The sequence below is a fragment of the Homalodisca vitripennis genome, chromosome X (genome assembly GCF_021130785.1).
Source record: "Homalodisca vitripennis isolate AUS2020 chromosome X, UT_GWSS_2.1, whole genome shotgun sequence".
Taxonomy (NCBI): domain Eukaryota; kingdom Metazoa; phylum Arthropoda; class Insecta; order Hemiptera; family Cicadellidae; genus Homalodisca; species Homalodisca vitripennis.
Window position 1 is genome coordinate 111,131,271 of NC_060215.1, and position 11,953 is coordinate 111,143,223.

Genomic DNA, 11,953 nt, shown 5'->3' on the forward strand with positions numbered 1-11,953 from the left:
TTAAATTGCGAATCAGCTGGTGTTTTACTGCTGCCTTTTTAATGTTTTGCCAAATCTTTCATTTAATTGATGTTTACAGCTTTTTCCTATCCAATCGATTTACCTTTTAATGAAATGTGAATTTTTATTAAAAATTAAACTGCAGTTTGAGTAGAGCAAAATATTTATTCTGGTTCTGGGATTTAAATATAACATTGATAATATAAATGACTTGGATGCTACTACAGACAGATATAAATCTCTTATGACAGCAAATGGTTCAGAGTCTATGATTACGGAACCTACCAGAAAAACAAATAATACTAAAACATGTATTGACCATGTATTTTTCAGGATAGCCAAAAGGACAGGGTAGCGGTGGATGCTTCCGTGATACACGCTGTAATTACGGATTATTCCTTGTTATGAGTGAGTGTATGTGTTTTATGGTGCGGGGGTGAGGTGGGTCAGCTTGACCTCCCCCACTCCGAGTTATCGCACAGATATGGCTATGCTGAAACAGCTGTTGTGTGGGGCGAACGGGGTGGATCTGTATAGTAGAATTGATATGTCAACGGCATTTAATTCCTTTTTTCATGTTTTTGAAAACTGCGTTAAAAGTAAGGTACCAACAATTTCAAAGTTTAAGAAAATAAAGGCGTGGATAAATAATTTTATCTGTAAGAAATTCATTATTTAGACTTGTGAAAACACATCTAATATATTCAGGATTTAATAGCCTAGAAACTACTACAAGATGTACAAAAATATGTTACATAATAATAAAAGAGTTAAAAAGTAATTTTTACAAAAAAGAATTTGATAAGTGCCAGGGCAATTCAAAAAACAAATGGAAGATATTAAATTAAGTAACAATTCAGGGAGAAAATTGTAGGTATAGCTCTTCTAGTTAACAGCAATTAATTAACTTTCAGACCTATAAATTATAGCAAATAAATTTAATGGATACTCTTTTTATAAAGTTAGTAATTTGAAGCTAAATACAGCTGTGAGTGAAAAATTCAAAACGAGTAGCAACAATTAATAAAACTACCTTGTATTAATAAAAAGGTGGTTTTCTGTTAATAATATACCGCTTAAGTATTGATCTGCCTTAAAAAATGAATTTAATGAGCCAATTTTTTATAAACAAGCCCATTGTATAGAGAAAGCTAGGTTCTGTGCACAAATAAAATATTAAAATTTGAATAAAAAAACTTATGAAATAAAGTATTTAGGATATGTTTGGATAATGAAGTAAATTGTAGTCCAAATCAGTAAACTTAAACATAAAATAAACAATAATCTAAGGTATAGGGTTTTAGAGGGATTTTTGTAACGAAAGAGTATTGCGCAAGTTGTCTAATTCAAAGTCGTATACAATATATTACTGTAGGAGTTATACCTATGAATGTTATTTAAATCCAGTAAACGTGGAGCAAAAGTATCTAATTAGACTAATATCATATAGAAACATGTTTGAATATTCTCGACATTTATTTATAAAACATAAAGTTTTACCTTTAAAATATACTTTTGTTTTTTATGTGTAATAACATTTTTTTCAACAAGTGATAATAGTCCTATTATTAATAATAATATATGAGTTTAAATTGATACATGCTAAAAACTTTGAAATCCCGCGGTAAATGTATCACAACATTTCTCACTCGGTCATTGAATAATAAGAATTCTTTCAATTCCGTATTATGCCTGATCTTTTTTACAATATAAGTCTACACCTGTAGTTGTTTTACAAAAAAATCATATGCAGTCCTATATATACTACAAAACCACAGCATGCATTTTAAAACAAGGAAACGGTGTTTATAAGCCAGCTAGACATCTAGTAGCTGTTAAGAAAATAAAAATATTTTTTGAAATAGCAGGCAAATTACTTAAGATTCCTGAATTGTCTACTAACTCCAGACAAATTCCATATCACTATATAATACATAAACTGAGTAACTTATCAACCAACTATAAAGTATAAATTAATAAATCTACTTACCGTCTCCACTTCAACCCGTTCTGAGAGAGGTATCCCGCAGCTTGGTTTTCACTCATCGCTAAAATTCGCACTATCGACTTAACAGCTCAACTGTACGACCGAGAATGAGGACGCTTGGGGAAATTACGGTAGGTTACTGTTCAGGTGGAGGGGGTTGAGAGAGAAGGGGTTGGTCAATTATTGGCGTAGGAGGGGCGAGTACTGAGAGGGGCATTGGTGGGGTTCAAATTCTTCATTTAAAATACTGCCCACTTCACCTCCAATGTCACTTTAATTTTATATGAACTATCTCATAAACTTAATAATTTGGATTTATTAATTAGCTCGGCTAGTTCCCTTACGATGCCATTTTAATAACATTGTTCAGGTTTTATTAATTAGCTCTAACACACGATTAGTACTATATGTTGCATATAGGCTAATGCTGCGTTATAAAATTATCGAATTACTATACAAATTAAATATCAGATGAAAAAAAAAACAAGTTTAATCATTTCATTTCATTATTTTTACACATTACACATGTTACATATTAGCCCTAACACAAGATTAGTACATATGTTATTTATAACGTTGCATTATATTCAAGGTGTTTGAAAAGTCTGGGTACGGCTTAATATTTTGCAAACCATATCAGATAACATCTATAAACTTTGCACAGTGTCATATGGCTATGTAACCTATTTTTCCTTGCTATTACCATGACATGCCAACCATGGGGTGACGGCCCACAGAGGAAAACATGGAAATCTTAAACTAAAGCATGGGTCGAGTGATACCTCATTTGAAAGAGCTCACTTAGTAGAGTTGAATGCCGCAAACCGCATCTCAAAAGGTTTATCCAATCAGAAATGGCAGTTTGATTTAGTTACACATTGTAAAGTACATTATGCGCTGCCATTTCTGACTGGATCGTTGTATTCTGATGCGTTAGGCGGCGTTTCACTCTACTAACCGATGTGTTTCACTGACTTTTTATTAATTAGCAAATTATATCATAAATTTATAACACAATAAATAAAACTAAAATGAATTCGTCGTGTTTATGTTTATGAATTAACATAGTTACACACTAGCAATGCTATTTTATTCACTATGTAAAAAAAGAATCTTAGAACAAAGTACTTACTTATTAATAATTTGCAAACTAACCTTTTATTTATAATAAATGTTCAAAATTGTTCTCCCATACAGTTTGACAGTGAGCTAGCCGGGTTGAAGTAGCCATCCAAAACATTGCGTAGTATTTCAGGAGGTATTTCTGCCGCTTCATGTAATATTCTTTGTTTTAGGTCGTTTATGTCATAAGGCTTGGTTTGATAAACTTTATTTTTTAAATAACCCCAAAGAAGTAATCTAAAAGGTGACAGGTTAGGTGATCTAGCAGGCCATTCTATTTTTCCTCTCCGACCTATCACCGTTCTGAAAATGTTTTGGTCCAAAAGATCATGTACGTTTACCGCATAATGAGGGGGCGCTCCATCTTGTTGGAACCAAACAGAATCAAAATTTAATCCCAAATTTCGGATAGCTGGAATAATTATGTCAACTAACAAGTTGCTGTAAGTATTCCCATTTAGATTTCCATCGATAATAAAAGGACCGATTACATTGGATCCTATCAGGCCTGACCAAACATTAACTTTTTGTGGATGTTGGGTGCGACCTTCTCTCATCCAGTGAGGGTTTGTATCTGACCAGTACCGACAGTTATGTGTCGGTTGATATTTCCATTTAACAAAAAACTTGCTTCGTCTGGAAAAAAACAATGTTGTTAACAAAATTCGGGTCTGTATCCTACTTTTGCATCATTGTATCGCAGTATTCGATACGTCTATCAAAATCGTCCTCGGATAGTTCATGTGCAAGATGTACCTTGTAAGGGTGGTAATTATTGAATTTAAAATTTTCCATACATAATTATGTACTAATGTTATACTCAGTAGCAAGATTCCTGGTAGTCGAATGTGGCTCTTCAATGACTGTTACAAGTACGTCGGTAGCCATGTCCCTCATTGGTCGCTGTTTTAGGTCTGCCACTGCGACGAAGATCTTTTACAGTTGCATTTTCTTCGAAACGGCGCGGACGGTGGTGACAAACGCCATTTTTTTGAAATATGTGGTCTGTTCGGATATTTTTCATGAAATAAATCTGCTACGGTTTGGTAAGAGCGCTTGAGGTCACCATATCCCCTCATAATGAGTATATTAATTCTGTCAATGTCTGATAATTCCATTTCTCTTTTGGTACTAATTGAATTTCAAAAATTTTAAACTAGAAAACAACTAACACTCTACGCGCACTCACAAAAAATCAGAAAGAACTGAGAACTGACAATTTGATTTCCCGTAACAGGAATTAATAGATGTAGGACAGTTGTCTGTTGTTGATACAACCTGAAATGATTGATAATGAGGGAAAACCCAGGTCATTTAGCCTAAAATGAGAAAAGTGACAGCATCCATGAATGGAAACTTTTACATAGTAAACATCCAAGTTCCTCTTAAATAAATTAGTTTAAACATTTAAAAAATGTGGATAATATCAATACGTAAGTTCTACCATTGTTCTTTGTTGGTGAAATAGTTAACTTACCACTTAATTTTTGAATTAAAATTGTTTTGTTATTTTTTTATAAATACTAATCAGTGAAACCATTGGTTAGTAGAGTAAAACGCTGCCTACCGCATCAGAATACGACGATCCAGTCAGAAATGGCAGCGCATAATGTACTTCACAATGTGTACCTAAAACAACCCGCCATTTCTGATTGGATAAACCTGTTAAGATGCGGTTTGCGGCATTCAACTCTACTAAGTGAGCTCTTTCAAATGAGGTATCACTCGACCCATGCTTTAATTTAAGATTTCCATGTTTTCCTCTGTGGGCCGTCACCCCATGGTTGACATGTCATGGTAATAGCAAGGAAAAATAGTTTACATAGCCATATGACACTGTGCAAAGTTTATAGATGTTAGCTGCTTTGGTTTGCAAAATATTAAGCCGTACCCAGACTTTTCAAACATCTTGTATAATGATTGAATTACTAACAAATAATCAAATACCACATGGATAAAAAAGAAGTTTGAATAATTTATTCTAATTATTTTTAATTACTAATGAAAATAACTTAATGTTACCACCTGAACCGCACATTATTCCATGCGTGCTATAAGGGCGCCAATTAGATAACATTCCAAAATTATCTATTACAAATTCCTAAATTAACAAATTTTTTAAAGATATTCCCATTTTCAGATACAACTTACAATGAATTAATCTATAATTTAAAAGGACTTGAATTTTGATCTAAATGTTCTGCAAGAATCATTAAGAGACCTGGTTTTTAGTATTATTCAACTGTATGAAGTCGAACATGTGTGCATATTTTCATTATTTCAATGGATTTAATTAAGTGGTACGGAATTACTATTAGTTCTTAGTCTTTTATAACGTATCTGCTGTGTAATATAATTGGGGCTTGTAATTTTAAATAATTTTTGAAAACTAATCGTATGCAACGCAAATGACAATTGTGCTTCTAACTTTTATTCTCGAGTTAAATTTTAACAAAATTACACACAGTAGTTACTATGAGTTGAAAAGTAGGAACATCCTATTCACTCAAATTTATAGTAATATAGGATTAGTATAATTAAAATAGACACCATTGCAATTTTACGGTACCAAGAGGAATGGGAGGGAGGAGAATACTATTTTCATTTTAAACTAATTCCATTCATAATTCCAAAACATTTCCTAATTCACATGTATTTTTATAATTGAAGCAACAACATTCAATGTTTCAGATTTATAACTGTAATTTGAAGATCATTCCATAAAATTAATTGTTCTTCAGTGAGATCAGGTAACAAATGTGTACTGCATCGACAATCTCATCTTCTTATCAATCCCGGTAACCATGTTTATGGAGGCAAGTTTACTGCCCTGTTGTTTCCATTGATACACTTCATCCAGCACCGTAAATGTAAGTAATTTCTGGAAATATAGTCTCAAAAATATATTTCCTGTTATCCAAACTATAACTTTTCTTTGTCTGAAAAGATGTCAATGAATCCCTTACATATTTTCCTGTCAGCAATATAGTAAAATCGAATACGCCTCAACAAAAACTTGTATCTACAAACCATACATGTTGGTTTGATGGAGAACTCCGAGATTTGTTACGAAGAAGCTCAAGACGAACTCAGTATATTGTTTTGACATCAGAGACACTACACTACAAAATATAAAACAATGGTGTATGTACGTGAAGAAGCATTCTCAATGTCTCATCAGGTGCACATCTGACACAGTACAATGGTACAAGTTTACAACTATAACCTCACGTTATATTCAATTACAGGAGACGGTATTATACACATTTTTTATGTCAACATAAGCTGACAGTATTGATGGTATACCATTACTGGCTCATTACTTTGTTATACCCCTTACGTTTTAGGCTTATAATGAATGAATTATTTGTACAGTATCCCAAATTTATTTTGTTTTACATATTACTAAATTAGATGAATTAATTTGTATTTCTCAGAAAAATTTACTGCAAAACTGTTCATTATATATCCTTGATATTCGCAGGATGCATGGTAGTTTATCATAACTAGATTTATTGATACGCTTATATTCAGTTAAATACATCAAAACTTTGTTAATCCGAAGCTTTGTGCGATCCGGGATTTTTCTTTTAATTATTAGAATATCAACAATGCACCGTAAAGAGAGAATTGCCTATGTCTACATCTCAAAATGTATAACAGTAGATCTAATTTTTAGATTTTATGAATTAAGAACAATGTGATCACTTTGGATGGGGCTTCTTTTTAGAAATTAGACACATTTTTGCAGCTTTGTAACATACTATGTAAACAGGTTTCGCAAACTGTATTCTTCTGTAGCTCATGGTTATGTTGAAGTGTTAAGCAACACACATTTAGTAACTCCAGCTTACAAATAAGTCATCAAGTAATTTTATGTATTAAACTCTTTATATTACCAAATAACAACCATAGGTAACTCTACATACGACTACATAGATATATAAATGCGTAGGTGCAGATGTTTGATTTATATTGAATGCCTGAGAAATTTGATTCTTTATTCTACGATACATTTTTTAACCCTAGAAGCTAGTCAAATTTCTTTTCTTGCATATTTGTCTAACTACATATTATTTTTCTAAATAAAGGCATACTATTTACAGAGTAGACTATAATTATTACTAACCAAAAATATTAAATTGATGTTTAGTTTTTTAATACGCATAAAATCACATTTTTCACTTTTAAATATTTAAAGGTCTCTAATATAATATTCCATTCAGTTGCCTTTACATGGACATAGCGATTGAAGTTAACAATAGTATTCTGGGAATCTTTAGATTAGTATCTTTAAACTGTAAACATCAGAAGCATTACTTTGTTTTAATCCACGGAAATACATAAGCAATATTTTAACATTAGCTGTTTCTCAACAATTAATGGTACGGTCTGCAAGCGGCTTTTTATAACCTACCTCTGAGTAAGACGGCAACGGCCGGGGACGACCCTAAACTGACTTTTGTCCGCGGGATGTTTCCAAGATTCTAATTAGGCTACACTAATCCTTACTTACAACACCATAAATACATCCGCAGTTTACTGTGGAGGTGGCAGCTTCTCATTATTACTATTCTTAGAAATTTTACCAATGCCGGTACCTAGTAAACTGCCAAGTGTCTCTGCAACGCTTCGCTGTCTGGGAATTTCTATGTCCTCAGTACAGTGTCTAACTTTAAAACAACTTTTTTTTTTAATTGTTCCAAAAATTACTAAATAGTAGTTATAGCTAAATTTAGTGATATTACGATTTTATACATGATTCATTACTATTGATTATTCATATTGGGAAAGACAAGCCACATTCTATTGCACTATGACATTCGTCCCTGGAATCGAGTGTTACATTGATATCTATTAAACTAACTAAATATATAACTTTTTTTAAAGATCTACACCGTCCAGATTTAGTAAATCCTTCATAAATTGTTAAGAAGTAAAACTTTCCGATTGTTTAAACTGGATTCTTATTTTTATTTTAAAAAGGAATGATTCGCAAACTGTCTTGCTAAACATTAAACTAGTGAACGGCTCGACCAATTAGGTTAATTCTTTACGAAAAATATAATTTTAAATGATAGAAAGTTTATTAGAAAACAATGATTGAAAACGTTACCGGAAATATTTTATAATTCGGAAAAAAATAGCATGTATTTTTCAAATCCAAATTTAACTGACACTAAACAGTCGTTGTCACGTTAAGTTGAAGTCAAAGAGGCTATAACTAGTAAGTCTAAAGTTACCAAACTTTCCACACACAGGTTATGACAAATATCATAACTAAGTTTGTAATTTCAACAATTTCAGAGTGTTAATCCTTGACTTATGTTTCTCCTCTTCTCAAAAATAACAGTCTCTCATGGACCACCCCCAGTGATCCGCGGTGCTTCCAGTGGACTATTCACCATCAGCACTGTCTATGACTTTATCGGGCCAATTTAATGTCCAAAAAAAAATGTAACTTATCAGGCCATACGTCAAGCTTTGTGACATGCTAGCGTACTCCAGGACACTACAGGTCTTGACCTGCTGACTTGGTTGGCTCGGGGAGATGTCCAATGAAGCATTCAAACTATTTGTTAAACACAATCAAGTAGAGTGGACTTCAATTCTCTCCGAGGACTGAAGACTGGGATTGTCAGCCTCTTCCCTAAATGGTTTCTAAGGAGTTGCACCCCCTCCCCCCGCCCCTTACAATCCCCGAAAAAATATATCCACAGACGCTACAAAATCGACCCTTTCCCCAGATTAAGTTATAACCAATTCTCGCTGCAGTTAAGAGCACAGTGCAAGTCATTGTCCAACATTGTTTCAACCGGTACATGAAATCTCAGTTCAAAACTTCAATAACTGATAACCCAAAAATTTCTTCTGAGGCTATATGAAATCCGTTAAATACTAACAATGCAACCCCACTAACATGCGTTTTGACGACATCTCATCAAAGGTCTAAAGAGATGTAGCGAACATGTTTTGCTGACCTTTTTTGCCTCAGTCTTCAAATCCGGGCCAATGACACATCTGCAGTCCAATCGAATCTCAGCTCATCTATGCACCAATTTTCTACATGCCGCCATAAGTCGCCATCGGAGGTTTTGAAGGACACTCAAGAATCTTGACAACTAAAAAAGGTCCGGGCCCGACCTCAATCACAACCGTCAGTAATTAAGCTCTGTGCTGATGTCATCGCCCGTCCCTGTATAAATCACTCTCACTCTTCAACACGAGCCACTATCAGCAGGAGTATTCCCGGTATCTTCAAAATTGGCCATGTGGTTTACCAATACACAAGAATGGTTCTCAAGATATATGATATAAAGTAATTAAAGGCCCCATTACCATTTTACCAATAACCTAGCCAAAATCTTCGAGAAGATTGTTCTGAGCAGTAATCAAATTCACTAATTAAGTCAACATTGGCTTTATCTCAATAGGGTCTACCCTCACCAATCTCGTTTCTCATTCTCAATAGCCATATCCATCGAAGCATTTGAACGAAGGATAGGCCAGAGTTAGTAATTGACACATGAAATGAAGCAGAGTATCTGACGTACCAATAAGCACTAGTCTGGATGAGTTGTCTGCTACAATGAAACAACTTTCGGATTAAAAGTAAATGATTTGTGGGCCATGAGCAAGCATCTTGGTGTGATATATTAACTTTGGACGGGCAATTCAGGCGTCACTGATGTGGCACTGTGATTAAAGTCGCATTACCTCATCAGTAGATTGAACCTATGTGACAAAGATCGGTATCACTGATCGATAATCTCATGAGACAGCGTGCGCTATGTGCACAATGATGAGTTCACAATCGATCCTTTACTCACAGAGGCAGGTGTCACCAAACCATAAGCAGTATAGCCCGAATCTCGTGGTGCGGCTCACATACACGTAGAGAGCGTCCAATTCTCTGGGTATCTACTCTAATCGCATAGTGTGCAAGTTTTGCTTCACGCAATGTTGTTAGATTCAGAAAGATGTAGACTTGTTGTTCAGTGTTCGAGACCTGATGTTCGTTGTATAGTAATGCTACTTCCGTTGTAGTTCTGTGAGGATCCGACCTGAGAAAGCGTGGACTCAATCTCTCAAAGATGGACTATTACAGGTCGTCGTGAACTAGCTCGCGCTCGTAGTCCGCTTAACTCAAATGTCGCGTACTCAGAGCACACTCTTGTATATAGCATCTCATTTAACTCAGACAAATCCAAAAACCAAACTCTATCGACTAATAAAACCACCATTACTTACGGATCGTATATTTTTTTTTATTTAAGTATCCCCACACCCGTTCCCACTGCGGGTCGATCTAGTCGCTTAATCTTTCTAGCAATTGTTCTATAAATAACTCGAAATACCTATTTCTCCCTCCCCCCCCATCCCCCCTACGCCCAACCCCCCATACCCCCACCCCCCCACCCCCCCCTTCAATCCCCCCCCCCCTACCCACCCACCCCCCCATCACCCCACCCCCCCCCCCCCCCCCCCCCCCCCCCTCCCCCCCCCACACCCCCCCCCCCGGTCCCCCCGCCCCCTGAATCTGTCGCGCAAATTGTGTTTGCATCTCATTTTATCGCCATATCAATAACCTATATTGCATGATTACTCTGTCAGAGGTGTCGCCCACTATCACCCAGAACTTCGGAGGTGAGGGATCTTGGAGTGTTCTGTACTTCTTCCCTAAGCTGGGAGCCCCATGTCCAACTTGATATGCAATAGCGCTCTTCAAGTCCATTGGCTTCCTCTTCCGAGCGTCTATGTCAGTTACTGATACATATACGTTCTCAAACTCTGTGAACTGACGTGCCTGGTGTAGACCGACTTAGAATACAAACAGGTGTTGTTGGCTCTCTCACCCGCGAGTTTCTAAGAAGATCAACATCAGAGCGAAGGATCCAAAGGAACGTTTTCTGAGGTTGGTTGGTGTTGAGCAATTGATGGATTCCGCATATCTAGGATGTTCCCTCGTGCAACGACTGGTCCTCACGGCTCCTAAACCTTTCCATCCTTGGGAAAAATCACATGCGTGTCAGTCAGGACTTACTTTTCTTATACAAGACTGGTCAGTGGTGAGTTGGGGCCAACTGCCTGATTTGCTGGACAAGGATAAACTTCAGGGTACATTATGGCACGAGGTCATGGGCAACTTTTTGCCGGAAAAAACACTTCTAACTTATACCCTTATATGCAGCTATAGTCACTGTTTCCGTGATCCAGCGCTGGGCAATCCACACTTCCTGTTTCCACCTAGACTTCTCCATTACCCCGACATCGTCTCATTCTAGATCAGCTGTTCGTAGCCCTCCAATATCGTGACACGTGACCCCACCTTTGGATTGTGCAGTGATGTGCTCTTGAGTGGTTGCCTTTAAGATGGGCACTACAACCAGTGCAAGTGGTTTTGTTATGCATTGGCTGATCAAGGTTGCTTCCGTATTAATTAACTTGGTTACATTTCATGCCTAGTCATTGTTAGCAGGCTATTGTTACTGATTATTTCTTTTGTTGTTAATCGCTAGGTATATGTATCTATTGTTTGTGTATTGTTATCGCTTTAACCACCACATTTTCCTCTTGCATATTTTTATTGGCTTGTTGTTATTGCTGTTTATTGTTGTGTTTATTGATTGTTTTGCTTTCTGTGCACCGAGGTTTGTTTTCTTTATTACTTCTAGCTTATTGTTACGTTTGACTAGTCGGCATTTATTAGTCGTTAAGTCAGCATCTTGTCTAATCTTTGCCATTTGTACTCTCACGTTGTTGTCTCCATTATTTAGAAAATATTTTGTTTTGTTTTTGCAAATTGTACAATTTAATATTTCTTGTTATATCTCTTGTACACCG